The sequence below is a fragment of the Myotis nattereri genome (assembly GCF_964212035.1).
Source record: "Myotis nattereri genome assembly, chromosome: X".
Classification (NCBI taxonomy): domain Eukaryota; kingdom Metazoa; phylum Chordata; class Mammalia; order Chiroptera; family Vespertilionidae; genus Myotis; species Myotis nattereri.
Genome location: NC_138078.1, coordinates 52875261 through 52891341, shown reverse-complemented (window position 1 = coordinate 52891341; position 16081 = coordinate 52875261). Strand labels below are relative to the sequence as shown.

Genomic DNA, 16081 nt, shown 5'->3' with positions numbered 1-16081 from the left:
GGAGGTAGGGGCTCCGGGTCAAGAGCTGGTGGCGTGGCCTGGGCTTGAGGCCGGGACTCACCCAGATCCAGCGCCTGGGGACCATAGGGGGTGGCCGGCTAATGGGTTCTTCCTGCTTTCCCTGAAGGACCGGGGGAGCCTTTCCCTTCTGGGGCCCGGTCAAAAGAATTGTCTGTCTTTGTCCCAATTTTCCCCTCGGGAGGCATGCCCTTATCTACCGGGGTTTCTTGGACAATATGCCAACCCAAACCTGAATATAAGGAATTTGATTAGGATGCCCTGGGCGGCCGTATATGACATAATGGACCTGGTAGGCAGTGGTCAGATCGAAAGACCCTGCATTCGGCCACCCCTCCTGGAAAGTGGGCCAATCCTGTTTACAGAATCGCTGTAAATCAAAAGCATTAACATTATAACTTTTAAATCTATCCCAGAACTTTAGTTTAATACAGTAAATTATAACCTAGGTAAGAACAACTGATAGACAGAAATTCTTATTAACTAAGTGGGCTGATTCCCTTTAACAGTGAGCAAAAGACTCTGAGAAAAATAATTCTCGCAGCTGTCGAGAGACTATTTGCAGATTGTCAAGGGGCCAGCCCAAACGTTCAGCCAAGCGTATCAACAGAAAGCAGAATAAATCAAAGTAGCTTTTACTTCACACAGACCAGTAATGATTTACACCTTTTTCCTCCTTCTCTGTAGTAAATTGGCTAGTCCCACACAAACAAACTTTGTCCCGACCCCATGATGACCGGTGGCGAGAGACAGACAAGGGAGGGGGTGACCTGTTTTCACAGATCCTCACTCAGATGCCCGCCTGGCCGCGTCCCTTGGGAGCTTAGATTCGTCGTAGCTAAGGTGCACCCGTATAAACCCCCAGCCTGGTCACCTCCACATGGGGGTGAGTCACCGTTATGCCATATGACAGATCGCGGAACCGCAGGTTGGGGCCCACTCGGACTCCGTAACCGAAGTCGTGGAGCCACACAAAGGAGAGGAGAGGGCAGGCCCCCTCCCTCCACATTTATACACTTTCACCAGACATTCACTCAGAGTTTAAACAATCCATCCAATTCCTAACAATTTCCCAATCCCTGAGGGAGCTCTATAGCTTCCCAGGAGGTGATCAAGCACCCCTTCCACTCACTCGGAGTGGGCCAGACTGGTAGGGGGTCGACGAAGATGACTGACCCTCTCTCATTTGACAAAGACAAAGACAACAAAGAGCAGAGACAAAACAAACCAGCCAAATGCAACCTAAGGTTGGCCGGAACCTGCAGCTTGCTCCTTGAAGTTCTGAAAATTTTTCAAAAAACATTGCAGCAGGGTGTACACAGAAGCAGACAACTTTTTGACAATAAACACCAGGACAAACAAATACCAGACAGACAAACCCAGTGCAGCCTACAGCCGCATGAACCAGGGACCCCGGCCACCGTCGTGGCCGCGGGTCAGGACCAGGAGTACCACTGCGTCCAGCCCTCCGTATAGGTCCTTCCATGGGACGTCCCAATTCCAGTTTAATGACCAGTCCTTACCTCTCTCGAGAGTCCAGGTGGCTCGGTTTCTGAATCAAAAGTTTTGGGTGGACTGGAGGCCTCCTTGGTAGTCGTTCTCCACAGGTGTGGGGTATCTCGCTGAGTGCCCGGCGACAAGTAGGGGAGAGCCTCCTGCCTTGAATAGGGGGTCCCTTTCACCCCTGCTGGGGGAAAGCCTCCCGCCCTAAACAAGGGGTCCCTCTCACCCCTGCTGGGTGAGAGCCTCCTGCCTTGAATAGGGGGTTCCTCTCCTACCTGCCGGAGGAGAGCCTCCAGCCCTAAATAAGGGGTCCCTCTCCTCCCTGCTGGGTATCTCGCTGGGGCCTCCAAATGTTATGGGTTGGCTCAGCAAGATAGACCACCGATTCAGAATTTAAATTTAAGAGCCTTTATTAAGCTGGCCAGCTGACCACAGCACCTATCTCCCCCTCTGGGAGCTTCGGAGCATGTGGCAGAGATCAAGGGTGCAGTATGATCCTTTATAGCACAACAGTGTTACCTTAGAAGTTCATAGAAAGTTCATAAGCACAAAGGGGGGGTAAACAGAGTCACACCTGGCTGGAGCGTATCATAACACATTGTTTTTCTAAGACAATCTAGCAATTTTTCTTCCATGGTTCTTAACCCTGACACAGTCCTCCATACGTCAGTCCCCCCTCCCAGCACATTCAATTTCTCATGTCCCATTTCCTTCCCTTAGCACATTCTGTAACATTCTGTAACCCTTCCATGCCGCAGTCCCTCACCCTAGCACACCACCCAGCTGGAGTGGCTGGGTGCGGGTTGGGAAAACCCACCCAGCTGGAGTGGCTGGGTGCGAGTTGGGCAAACCCACCAAGACGGAGAGGCTGGGGGCGGGTTGGGCAAACCCACCAAGACTGAGCGGCTGGGTGCGGGTTGGGAAAATCCACCCAGATGGAGTGGCTGGGTGCGGGTTGGGAAAATCCACCCAGATGGAGCGGCTGGGTGCGGGTTGGGAAAACCCACCCAGCTGCAGCGGCTGGGGCGGATTGGAAAAACCCAACAGCAGTGCCTGGGGGTGGGTTGGGAAAACCCACCAAGCTGGAGCAGCTGGGGGCGGGAGAGAAGCCCACCTCAGCAGGTTTTGCTCCCTTCTCTGCTTTGCTCCAGCCATAGTAAGCCCTATTCTTGCAGGAATCTTCCTGCAATGGGCCTCTAGTGTGTGTATATATATATATATATATATATATATATATATATATATATATATATTTCTTTTATATATTTTTTTCTTTTTTTGTATTTAGTTTTTTACTTTTCTTCTTATACACCCATTCTCTTTCTACCTTCTCTATACTGAATTGTGGCTATTTCCTCATTCATTCAATTCCTTGAACTTACCTCCTGGAAACACTATGAACAACTCTATTCCAACAAAATGGACAACCTAAATGAAATGGACATAGTCTTAGAAAAATACAAGCTCCCAAAACGCAATCAAGAAGAATAAAAAAAAAAAAAACGGAATAGGCCGATAACTACCAAAGAAATTGAAGCAGCGATCAAAAATCTTCCAGCAAACAAAAGCTCTGGTCTGAATGGCTTTACAGGTGAGTTCTACCAAGCATTCAAAGAAGAACTAAAACCTATCCTCCTCAGACTATTCCAAAAAATTCAAGAGGAAGGCACACTTCCAAGCTCTTTCTATGAAGCCAGCATTACCCTAATCACCAAACCAGAAAAAGATGCCACAAAAAAAAGAGAACTACAGGCCAATATCCTTGATGAACATAGATGCTAAAATTCTCAACAAAATTCTAGCAAATCAAATTTAGCATTGCATTAGAAAGATCATACACCCCAACCAAGTGGAATTTATTCCAGGGATGCAAGGATGGTACAATATCTGCAAATCAATACATGTGATATATCACATAAACAAACTGAGAAACAAAGATCACATAATCATATCAATCGATGCAGAAAAAGCATTTGACAAAATCCAACACCCTTTCTTGATAAAAACTCTCAGCAAAGTGGGAATAGAGGGATCATATCTCAACATAATAAAAGCATTATCTAACAAACCTACAGCCAACATTATACAATGGGCAAAAACTAAACTCATTTCCCCTAAGAACGGGAGCAAGACAGGGATGCCCACTTTCACCACTCCTGTTCGATACAGTACTGGAAGTGCTAGCCCTAGCGATCAGACAAGAAGAAGAAATAAAAAGCATTCCAATTAGAAAAGAAAAAGTAAAACTGTCCTTATTCACAGATGACATGATACTATACATAGAAAAACCCAAAGACTCCATCAAACAACTACTGGACATAATAAGTGAATTTGGCAAAGTATCAGGATAAAAAATTAATGCCAAGAAATCTATGCCATTTTTATACAGCAATAGTGAACTTACAGAAAGAGAAATTACAAAAACAATCCCATTTACCATTGCACACACAAAAAAGTTAAGATACCTAGGAATAAACTTAACTAATGACGTAAAAGACCTGTATTCAGAAAACTACAGGACATTGAAAAAAGAGATAGAGGAAGACATGAACAAAGTGAAGAATATACCATGTTCATGGATTGGTAGAATCAACATCATTACAATGTCCATACTACCCAAAGCAATCTATGAATTCAATGCAATCCTCACTAAAACACCTACAACACACTTCAAAGACCTAGAACAAACTCTCCAAAAATTTTCATCTGGAATAAAAAAAGACCCCGAATAGCTGCAACAATCTTGAGAAAGAAGAACAATGTAGGAGGGATCACAATACCAGATATCAAGCTATACTACAAAGCCACTGTTCTCAAAACTGCATGGTACTGGCACCAGAACAGACATATAGACCAGTGGAACAGAACAGAGAACCCAGAAATTGACACAAGCCAGTATGCTTAATTAATATTTGACAAAGGAGGAAAGAGCATACAATGGAGATAAGACAGTCTCTTCAATAAATGGTGTTGGGAAAACTGGACAGATACTTGCAAAAAAATGAAACTAGACAACCAACTTACACCATACACAAAAATAAACTCAAAATGGATAAAGGACTTAAACATAAGATGGGAAACCATAAAAATACTAGAGGAATCCAAAGGCAACAAAATCTCGGACATATGCTGAAGCAATTTCTTCACTGATACATCTCTGAGGGCAATGGAAACTAAAGAGAAAATAAACAAATGGGACTACATCAAAATAAAAAGCTTCTGCACAGCAAAAAAAAAAAAAAAAAAACATCAACAAAGCAACGAGAAAGCCCACTGTATAGGAGAACATATTTGCCAATGTTATCTCTGATAAGGGTTCAATCCCTAACATCTACAGGGAACTCATACAACTTAACAAAAGGAAGATAAACAACCCAATCAAAAAAATGGGCAATGGATCTAAATAGATACTCTTGGAAAGAAGACATAAGGAAGGCCAAGAGACATATGAAAACATGCTCAAAGTCAATAATCATCTGAGAGATGCAAATCAAAATGACAATGAGGTACCCACTCACACCTGTCAGAATGGCTATCATCAACAAATCAACAAATGACAAGTGCTGGTGAGGATGTGGAGAAAGAGGAACACTCATGCACTGTTGGTGGGAATGCAGACTGGTGCAGCCACTGTGGCGAACAGTATGCCGTTTCCTCAAAAAACTAAAAATGGTGCTTCCATTTGACCCAGTGATCCCACTTCTAGAAATATATCCCAAGAAACCAGAAACACCAATCAGAAAGGATATATGCACCCTTATGTTCATAGCAGCACAATTTACAATAACTAAGATTTGGAATCAGCCTAAGTGCCCATCAGCAGATGAGTGGATTAAAAAACATTTCTAAAACATGTTTCCGATTAAAAAGAACCAAGGAAGCTTCCAAGATTTAGAAGAAGATAACATCTGGGTAATCAGCTATTCTGAGATTCTAGACCTGACCTGCTAAAAATTTGGGCTTTAAGACTCTTTATGAAGAGCTAATATTACATTTCTTCCTTCTTATTCTATTTTGATAGTCATACCTGTAGAAATTGTTGTAAGACTTTGTTGGGTTATATATATGCTTATCTATAAATAAGCTAATCTAGGATAGAATAAGAATAGAAAATGAAACTGATTTACATTCTTATAACTTTCTCCCTACTATACCTATCTAGAAACTGCATATGCCTTCTTAGACACTCTCCCTTACTAAACATAGAAAAGTTAGATTGGAAGCCCACTAACCTTTCCCATTTATTATTAGAAAATGATGTTCTGCCCTCACTGGTTTGGCTCAGTGGATAGAGTGTCGGCCTGCAGACTCAAAGGTCCCAGGTTCGATTCCAGTCAAGGGCATGTACAAGGGCCTTGGTTGTGGACACATCCCCAATAGGAGGTGTGCAGGAGACAGCTGATCAATGTTTCTCTCTCATCAATGTTTCTAACTCTCTATCTTTCCCCCTTCCTCTCTGTAAAAAATCAATAAAATATATTTTTTAAAAAAAGAAGGGAGAGAAAACCAAGATGGTGGCATAGGTAAACACCAGAAATTGCTGCCTCCGTGCAACCACTTCAAAAATACAGCTAAAAGACAAAACGAACATCATCCAGAACCACAGAAAGGCTGGCTGAGTGGAAATTCTACAACTAGAAGGAAAGAGTAAATCACACTGAGACTCAGAGGAGGTGCGGAAGTAAAGTGCAGAGGTACAGAGGCGCACGTGGAAAGGGCTGGCAACTGAGGATGCAGTTGTCTTTTTCAATCAGGAGGGAGTCTCAAGCTCCCGACGGCTCTGAACGCCAGTTCTGGGCGAGTCTCTGGGGACCCAGACTCATACGGGGAGAAACTGGACTGTCTGGCATCAGTCAGAACTCCAGGGCGGCTTTCTCTCAGAGGTGCTTGCAGCGATTACTGAGACACTGAGACTCGGGGCCTCTTAGGGTAGGACTGAAGATCAGCCATAGCTGTTTGCTCCACCCTGTTGATTCCCTGAGACCCCGCCCCACCCAAGCTGTGCTCAGAGGCTTTTGCATATGAAAGGCCTGGCCCTTTGCAATCTGAAAATTACCTAACAAACTGCAGCTGGGTCAGAGAGACCCAGAACTTCCAAAAGAAGGCCCAAGGCCCCACAGCAGCTTGCATTGCTTCACAGCTGGGCCTCATCTGGGCACCACCAAACCCCAAACAAAGAAGAAGAATCTGCAGATCTCTCCATAGCTCCTGCTGTGTAGCCTCAGGCAGAGGCTCAATTAGCAACTTCTTAGAGATCCAAGAGCCAGTGGTCAGAGTGGGACCATCCAGATAACAACTCCTCAGATCCATAAGGGACACACTCAGGGGGCAGACTCAGTGAGCACCAAAACCCCACTGAATCAAGTCTTGCCCCAGAAGGGTGTCTTCAGCACAGAAGTTCTCCCACTGTAGACACAGCTGATTCTCACAGCCAATTGGCCTGGAGGTCAATTCCTTCCAGTGCTCCCTACAACAATCCAGGCTTAACTACAACAAGGCTGTGCACAAAGTCAACAAAGGGGTTCACCAAGAGTGTTCACCTCAGGTAATTGGGGAGGCTGAGCCACTGGGCCCTATAGGACACCTAGCACAAAAACCCACTCTATCAACACAGGGAAGCATAAAAAATGCAGAGACAAAGAAACAGGTCACAAATGACAGAAATGGAGGAAAGCAACCTACTGGATATAGAGTTGAAAACCAAACTTATAAGGTTTTTCAAGAATTTTCTAGAAACCGCTGACAAATTCAGTGAGACCCTCAAGAAATCTAGTGAGACCCTTGAGGATATGAAAAAGGACCAACTAGAAATTAAGCATACACTGACTGAAATAAAGAATATTATACAAAGTTCCAACAGCAGACTAGAGGATCAAAAGAATCAAGTCAAAGATTTGAAATACGAAGAAGCAAAGAATGCCCAACCGGAAAAATAAAAAGAAAAAAGAATCCAAAAATAGGAAGATAGTGTAAGGAGCCTCTGGGACAACTTCAAGCATACCAACATCCGAATTATGGGGGGGCCAGAAGAAGAGAGAGAGCAAGATATTGAAAACCTATTTGAAGAAATAATGACAGAAAACTTCCCCTACCTGGTGAAAGAAATAGACTTACAAGTCCAGGAAGCCCAGAGAACCCCAAACAAAAGGAATCCAAAGAGGACCACACCAAGACACATCATAATTAAAATGCCAAGAGCAAAAGACAGAGAGAATCTTAAAAGCAGCAAGAGAAAAAAAGTCAGTTACCTACAAGAGAGTACCCATACGGTTGTCAGCTGATTCCTCAATAGAAACTACGCAGACCAGAAGGGAGTGGCAGGAAATATTCAAAGTGATGAATACCAAGAACCTACAACCAAGATTACTTTACCCAGCAAAGCTATCATTCAGAATTGAAGGCCAGATAAAGGTCTTCACAGATAAGAAAAAGCTAAAGGAGTTCATCACCTCCAAACCAGTATTATATGAAATGCTGAAAGGTATCCTTTAAGAAGAGGAAGAAGAAGAAAAAGGTAAAGATACAAATTATGAACAACAAATACACATCTATCAACAAGTGAATCTAAGAATCAAGTGAATAAATAATCTGATGAACAGAATAAACTGGTGAATATAATAGAATCAGGGGCATAGAAAGGGAGTGGACTGATTATTCTCGGGGGGGGGAGGGGAGTGGGGGGTGCGGGAAGAGACTGGACAAAAATCGTACGCCTATGGATGAGGACAGTGGGGGGGTGGGGTAAGGGCAGAGGGTGGGGTGGGAACTGGGTGGAGGGGAGATATTGGGGAAAAAAAGAGGAACAACTGTAATAATCTGAACAATAAAGAGTTAATTTAAAAATAATAATAATAATAAAATGAAAAATAATTTCAAGGAAAAAAAGAATAGTAGTTTGGAAATAAAAGAGTAAACTATTTCTGTATTTTCTGTGCTAGAGCTAAACACTGAAAATTAAATTTTGAGGAATTTTGTGAGCCCATTGTGGAAAATGGTGATTTCAAAAAATTAAATTATAAATACTTAGAGTTAAGTACCTGCATTGAAGACAAGAGCAATAAATACTTAAAACTGAAAAAAAAGAAAATGATGTTCTAATCATTCATTATGATGATGATGACGACACTGATTCTTTACTAGCTACCTACTGGCTTTTCCTCACTGTTAACATAACTTTAAGTCACATACTATTAACCAAATAATCGTGGTTGCATTGTTTTTATTGTTTCTATTTTTATTATGTTAATAGATGCAGAAGGAAGATGCACAACAGAAATAACAATACTCAAATCATGATAGCCCATAGATTAGAAATGATCCAGAGCTTTTTTCCTTAACTGTCAAATGCCTGACTAAACGTAATGGAAAAACCATTCTTAAAAAAACAATAATTTGGCCCATGCTCATATTCCAGGTTACCTAAAAGCCTCTTCCTCCCCATTGGCCAGAAGGGAAAATGCTGTAAACTGTCTTAACATAACCACAGATGAAGTCCTAGGAATGAGCCTTCCTAGCTTCGTGGGACTGAGCAATTATCAAAATAGTCATCAATACATCTTCTGGATTGACTTATGACCAAAAGGGGGAAATGAGGAAAGAAATGGAGCTTAAGCTCTTCTGACTAAATCAGTAACCAGGGAAGAATAGTCTAAAAATTCATCCTATGGCAAACCATGGGGAATAGTCATATATATCAGTGATTACAGAAAACAGTGCCTGTTCTTTCTATATCTAGATTATCAATGTAAGAAATGTCCAAACCTGTCTTAAATAAAAGTTTAAGACAAATGATGACATGTCTGGGAGCAAGATCTCAAATGATCCAGAGAATAACAGGTTTTCAGCTTCTTTTATGCATTTGAGATTAAGGAGGGAACATAAGGAAGATTATATTAAGGTGGGAGGAAGCAAGCAAGGATGAGATTATAGAATAGTTACGATTATGTGTTCTCTTGAGGTGTCTGAAAGGGAGCATTTCAAAGGTGTGTTAATCTAGATGCATAGAAACAATGGGCAGGGCTTGCTTAAGGCAAAGATAAGCCTTTTACTAAAGAAGTTATGTACCTGGGGCATGACACCCCACCATGACCTGTCCAGTTAGGAATTTATGATCAAATCCTCTAGGGAGGTTACTCTCCATAGAACTCCTTTTTGTCATCCACAAGATAAAATGCATCTCCAAGAGTTTCAAGGCAATTTAATTGTTTCCAAACCCAACCTTATTTTCATATACATCCTTTCCTTTCATGTAAAATTGTTAATCACTGAAATATATGTACCCTAATTAAAAATGAGCCAGATGTACTTTTCGCTTACTCCTCTGCCTGTATAAGCACCTCTCACTTTTTCGAAGTTGGAGCACTGTTTCAAGGTTTCTTGAAGTTCTGCTCTCAGGCTACAGTCCTCAGATGGGCCCAAATAAAAATTCTTTACATTTCCAGAGATTCAGTTTTCTTTTCATTGACACTTGTATTCCCAGAATAAATCCCACTTAGTTATGGTATATAATACTTTTTATATGCTTCTGAATTCAGTTTGCTAATATTTTGTTGAGGATTATTTCATTTATATTTAGGAGAAAACATGATCTTCACTTTTCTTAATTTTGGATGTTTTTGAGTGTCTTTGGCATCAGAGTAATTGTTTTGTGCTGGTCTCAGCTTATTAATGATACTATTGGCTAGAAATGCCTGGAGGTATTAGGACCCTGGACCCAAGGTGAGCCCTCTTTCTGAACCAATGTTGTGGCTGGATCAGCATTTGTGGTTCTTAGCATGACTGAGAGAGAAACCTCAGCAGTAAATATCAGGAAACTTTGAAAGAACAAGGTTTATTACATACAAGTCCTGAAGGTCACAGGGCCACTTGGCAAGGTTGCAGATAAAGAGTGCTTGAACTTGGGCTCTGCTTTTATTGGAGTCGAGGGTGAGGGGCCTAGGGTTTCACAAGTTTACTCTTATTTGGTGAATTAAAAACATAGGAACAGGAATTAAAGTGCAGGAAAGGGAAAAAAAAGAGTGGTCAGAGATCTCTAAAACAAAGGAAACTTCAGGGGTGCGACAGCGTAGCTCTTTATTCGGTCCTGTAGCTGGCAATGCATTTACTCGAGGTATCTGTCTTTGAAGAGGATGTCTCAGCAATTTAAAGCTTAATATCAGGCACTTGCATTACAATAAAAAACCCAACTGTCAGGGGTTTGCACTACAGTAATATTGGCCTAATAGACCTGTGGCAGGATAGTAAGAAGCTATGAAAATTCCTGGGCAAGTGGAAGGGTAAACTGAGACAAGAGAATTAAACAAGGCCAAACAGTTTGGGCAGTTTGTGAATCGTGACCTTATCTTCCCCAACCAAGGAGACTTGGATGCAAATGGTTAATGGCTCTCCTCCTTAACCATAGAATACATGGCTTAAATCATCCTGGCCTGGGAAAATAGAGAACAAAGACCCCAGCTAAACCCAAGGACAAATATCACTTGGGGAATGCTAAGGAAGCAAGAGGGGAAGGGTTTAAGAAGGGGAGAGTTTTATCTTACGAAACAAAGAAGTCAGCTGTCTTTGGGAAGGTGTGTTGGGGGTGGAGTTTATCTCACTCACTGAACAAAGAAGTCAGTAGTCTTGGTACTTGCCTAGATAAAATCGCCAGATGTTCTCATAAATTCTGGGAAAAGACACAACAAAGTAAAAGGGGGACTTTGAAACCTAGTCTGTTGCCCAAGATATCTGGCAAAGGAACCTTGAAACCTATAGACAGAAAACTTCCACCAGGTGCGGTGCTCAGATTAGCTGGGTTTCCCACTTGTGCTTTATGTCATGTATTCTTAATAAATTTGCTTGCTTTGCTATAATGTTGCTGTCTGTCATTCCTCTGAAACCTTTCTTATGAGATTGACAGGAGCCGAGGAGGGGACAGCCCCTCTCCGATTCAGAGCTGTCCGCTAACATAGCTAATTTGAAAGTGTCCATTCCTCATCTATTATCTGGAAGAGTTCTGAGGAGTGTTGTTATTATTTCTACCTGAAATGTTTGATAGAATTAAGCAGTAATGCCACCTGGACAGGACCTATTCATTGTGGAATATTTTTAGTTATTAATTTAGTTGATTTTTTAAATCTTTTACTGATTCTATGAAAAACGATAGAAACAGAGTCATTTCAAAATGGAGTCCAAGCCTCCACCTCAGAGGAATTGCCTTGCACATACCTCTTACTCCTCAAACCTTTGGAATGTTTGAAGTGGACAAAATAACCTTTGGACTGGGCCAAAGCAACATTGTATTCCAAACAACTGTTTGTAAAACTAACAGGAAAGCAGATGAAAGGACTGAAAATTAAGGACATTCTTTAGAGTTCGCACCACCATGTATAGCTAACGAATAACTTAGCTTATTAGCACTAATAGAAATTTCTTCCTTCTATTCATGTAATGATTCCTCTTCCTTTTCTCATAAAAACCCCTTGCCTTCACCCCATAATCAGAATATTATTTGGGTTTCTGCCTGAATCAGTGCTTCCTGAATCTACTAGTATTCTCTGATCTCAAATAAACGCTTGTTGCCTCTCCCCTTAGCTTTTGTTTTCAAGTTAACAAGTCTGATTTGGAGTTTGTGTCTTCCCTCAAATGTACTCATTGCATCTTTGTGTATAATTTGTTCTCATAAAGTTGTCACACTATTTTCTTCTAATTTTTTCAACTTACATAGAGTCAGTGGTGCTGTTTCTCTTTTTAGTCCTGATTTCGGTGATTTCTGAGGAATCTCTTTTTTTAAAAAAATATATATATTTTATTGATTTTTTTTTTACAGAGAGGAATGGAGAGGGATAGAGAGTTAGAAACATCGATGAGAGAAAAACATCAATCAACTGCCTCCTGCACACCCTCAACTGGGGATGTGCCCGCAACCAAGGTACATACCCTTGACCGGAATTGAACCTGGGACCTTTGAGTCTGCAGGCCAATGCTCTATCCACTGAGCCAAACCGGTTAGGGCTGAGGAATCTCTTTTTCTTCCTGGTCAGTGTGCCTAAGATTTGTGATTTTTTATTATCTTTTCAAAAATCAACTTTTGGTTTCATTGATTTTATGATGACAAATTCAGAATAAAGATTACCTCTGAGGGGGGCAAAGAGAATGGGATCAAGAGGACTACAGCAGACTTGCTAGGTAATAGTGTGTGAACAAACACTCCTAAAATATTTGATGAGGGAATGAAGGACTCCTAAGTATGTATTTCTAACTCTGACTACTCACTGGAGCTCCAGAATCAAAATTTTGAAGTACAATCTGGATAATTCCATTAGCATGTCCTATAAGATCCTCAACCTTAACACATCTAAAAACCATCACCTCATTCCCCAAACTGCTCAACTTCCTGGAGACTGACTGCCATTTCTCAGATGACTGTACAGTGAGGAAAAGACAAATATGCAGACCTATCTGATGTCTGTCTACTGAACTTCACTTCCTCTTGAGCAAAAGCAAGCTGACCAACTCTTTTTGATGTTGCTGTTGCTTAATTTTTTTTTTTATGAAAGTATAGTTGGTTGGCATATAATATAGTATATTAGTTTCAGGGGTACTGTGTTGGGCTGCATATCTGGTGCTTCGGCCAGGTGGGGCACACTGTCCTAGAACATATAGATAGGAAGGTACTGACATCAGGCCACGCCTTGAGATATGGTCTCATGGCCCCTTCCCAGCACGCAGGCCTTCTTTCTCAGAAGGCCCAGAAGTCTCATTCCAAATTTGGGAGGCAAAGGACTGAAAAAAGTATAAATAAAGAAGGTTTCCTCCATATTGGGGGCCCAGAATTTGAAAGACACATTTTTCTCTGGGCCTCCACAGAATTTAATAATAAAATGTAACTCCTGTATTTGGCACTGCAATTCAGCCTCTGCTTCAGTAGGGTGCTGTAACTGTAGTTGCTGTCCATGGAAGTCGGCACTGCAGTTCAGCCTCTGCTTCGGCAGGGTGCTGTAACTGTAGTCACTGGCCAGCTTAATAAAGGCTCCTAAATTTTGATCTGAGTGCCTGGTGGTCGTCTCCGCGGGTTACCCCATTACAGTACAAAATAAGTGATTCAACATTTATATACCTTATTATGTGAAAATTAAAAACAGAAACACCATACAACCCAGCAATTCCACTTCTGGATATTTATCTGAAGAAAAGGAGAACACTAATTCAAAAAGATGGATGTACCCCTATGTTAATTGCAGCCTTATTTACAATAACCAAGATATGGAAGAAAACCAAGGTCTGTCAATGGATGAATGAATAAAAAAAAAGAATGTGCTACATATATACAATGGAATACTAACCAACCAACCAACTCTTTTATTCTCAGTGGCCTTTAGGCAAATAGACAATGTTCAGAGACAGATGAGGCAGAAACTACTTGCTCAGGTAGTTCCCCAGGAAATCCCAAAATCGGATGCATGCTCCCCAGGAAGAAACTGGGAGGTGGGTTTTTCTCAGGCAAGACAGAAACAAGTCCTTTGGGCAGCCTCTCAAAAAGGCTGAATGTAGGATGTATGTTTCTTTCTTCTCTTTCCCTCCCCAGGGAGAAGCTGAGGATCTGGGAGTTTTCTCCCAATTGCCACACTGTGCTGGGAGGAGGGATAATGTGTACTAGTCTGAAACATTACTTTCTTCAAAGCAGTCCCTGATCTTTGGTGCTTAGATGCTGGCAAGGAAGAAACCAGCCTCTTAAGAAGTGTCTCTGGAAAACTGGAACATTGGATGTATTGAAACAGTTTTCTCTTTCTCTCCTGAGGGAGAAGCCACTGAGCTAGGAGTTTTCCTCCTGCTCATTGCACTGTCGGGGGAGAGACTCCGGTAAGTGAGAGCCATGAATTTTCCTACCCACTTCAATGTAGTTGGTTTGTCGCTCCCCTGGGGTGCACAAGCTTCTTAACTGGTTTCTGGATTTCTCACAAAGGGAATTGGGCATGTGCCATTCTTGAGTCAGTGTCTCCATGGGGGAAGGAGGATGTGAGGCTTCTTACTGCACCATCTTGCTGATATCACCCTCTGATTCAGATGTTATAAATGAGTAAATTACATGGTATGTGAACTATATCTTAAAAGGTGTTTTTTTTTTTAAATCCTCTGTGCTGTACAACTGAAACTAATATGAAATAATGTTGAATGCACACTGTAATAGGAAAACAAAATAACAAAAAAGAAAAATTAAATAAAAGTTTTAAAAAGATATATTTAAAAAAGAAAAGAAAATGGAAACAAAGGCCACAAACTGGGAAACAATATTTGAAAAACACACTTATTATAACTTTGTTTTATTTTATTCATTTTTAGGGAGAAAAGAAGGAAGAGGGAGAGAGAGAGAAGACAAAAACATTATGTGAGAGAGAAACATTGATGGGCTGCCTCACACAAAACGCAGAACTGGAATCAAAACTGAAACCTGGGACTTCAGCTTGCAGATGCCAGCAAGTTACCCAACCTGAAAGAGCTTCTCCACTCCTCTGAAGATAAAGACAAACGGGCCTGGGACCTGCTGAGCTGGATTTTATCCTCAAAGGTCGTGACAGTCCACAGTGCAGGGAAGTCAGAGTTTGAAAAGATCCAAAAGCTGACTGGTGCCCCTCACACTCCTGTCCCTGTGCCGGACTTCCTATTTGAAATCGAGTACTGGGACCCAGCGAATGCCAAATTTTATGAGACCAAAGGAGAACGAGACCTAATCTACGCCTTCCATGGGAGCCGCCTAGAAAACTTCCATTCCATCATCCACAATGGACTGCACTGCCACCTGAACAAGACATCCTTGTTCTGGGAAGGGACCTACCTCACCATTGACTTGAGCCTGGCCCTCATTTATAGCCCCCATGGCTATGGGTGGCAGCGTAGCCTCCTTGGCCCCATCCTCAGCTGCGTGGCTGTGTGTGAGGTCATAGACCATCCAGATGTCAAGTACCAAACCAAGAAGAACGACTCCAAGAAGATAGATCGCAGGAGAGCGAGAAACAAGCACAGTGAAGGGGGAGCCATCCCTCCAAAGTACTTTGTGGTCACCAACAACCAGCTCCTGCGAGTGAAGTACCTGCTGGTGTACTCACAGAAGCAGGCCAAGAGGGCTTCAAGCCAGCTGTCCTGCAGGGTTTTCCAGCCATTGGTTTACGGTCATATTCCTGTACCTGCCGCTGCTGCTCATAGTGAGTGTCATCAACTCCTCCACTTTCCAACACTTTTGGAATCGTGCGAAGAGATAATCTTTCTGGGCCGGGAGTGGGGACCACCTCCACCATGTGCCTTGTTTTGTACCTCCCATGCCCCGCATCCAGCCAGGTTGAGCCTGGGGGCCAGCTGGGGACCACAAGACAATTTTCATATGCCATAAATGTATCGATTGCCTTTGATGATGCTCCAGCCACACTCCGGCCAAGGGGGACCACTGGGCCCTCACTCATAGGTTTTGGGGAGCCCTCCTGTCTGCTCCTGCCTAAACATCCCAAGGGAGTTGGCTTTTCCATCAGGGCCAAAGGAAAAAGTCCTGCTGCATTTAAAAACAAAGTGTCCAAGCTGTCAGTGGTATGTT

General features: G+C 42.2%; 1 pseudogene across 1 annotated transcript; it reads left to right on the top strand.

The window, feature by feature from the left end:
* Positions 1–301: 301 nt before the first annotated feature.
* On the top strand, positions 302–15755 carry LOC308511701 (protein mono-ADP-ribosyltransferase PARP16-like; annotated as a pseudogene). Its single transcript has 2 exons — positions 302–310; positions 14960–15755. The product of its transcript is annotated as a protein mono-ADP-ribosyltransferase PARP16-like (transcript).
* The last annotated feature ends 326 nt before the right edge of the window (positions 15756–16081 follow it).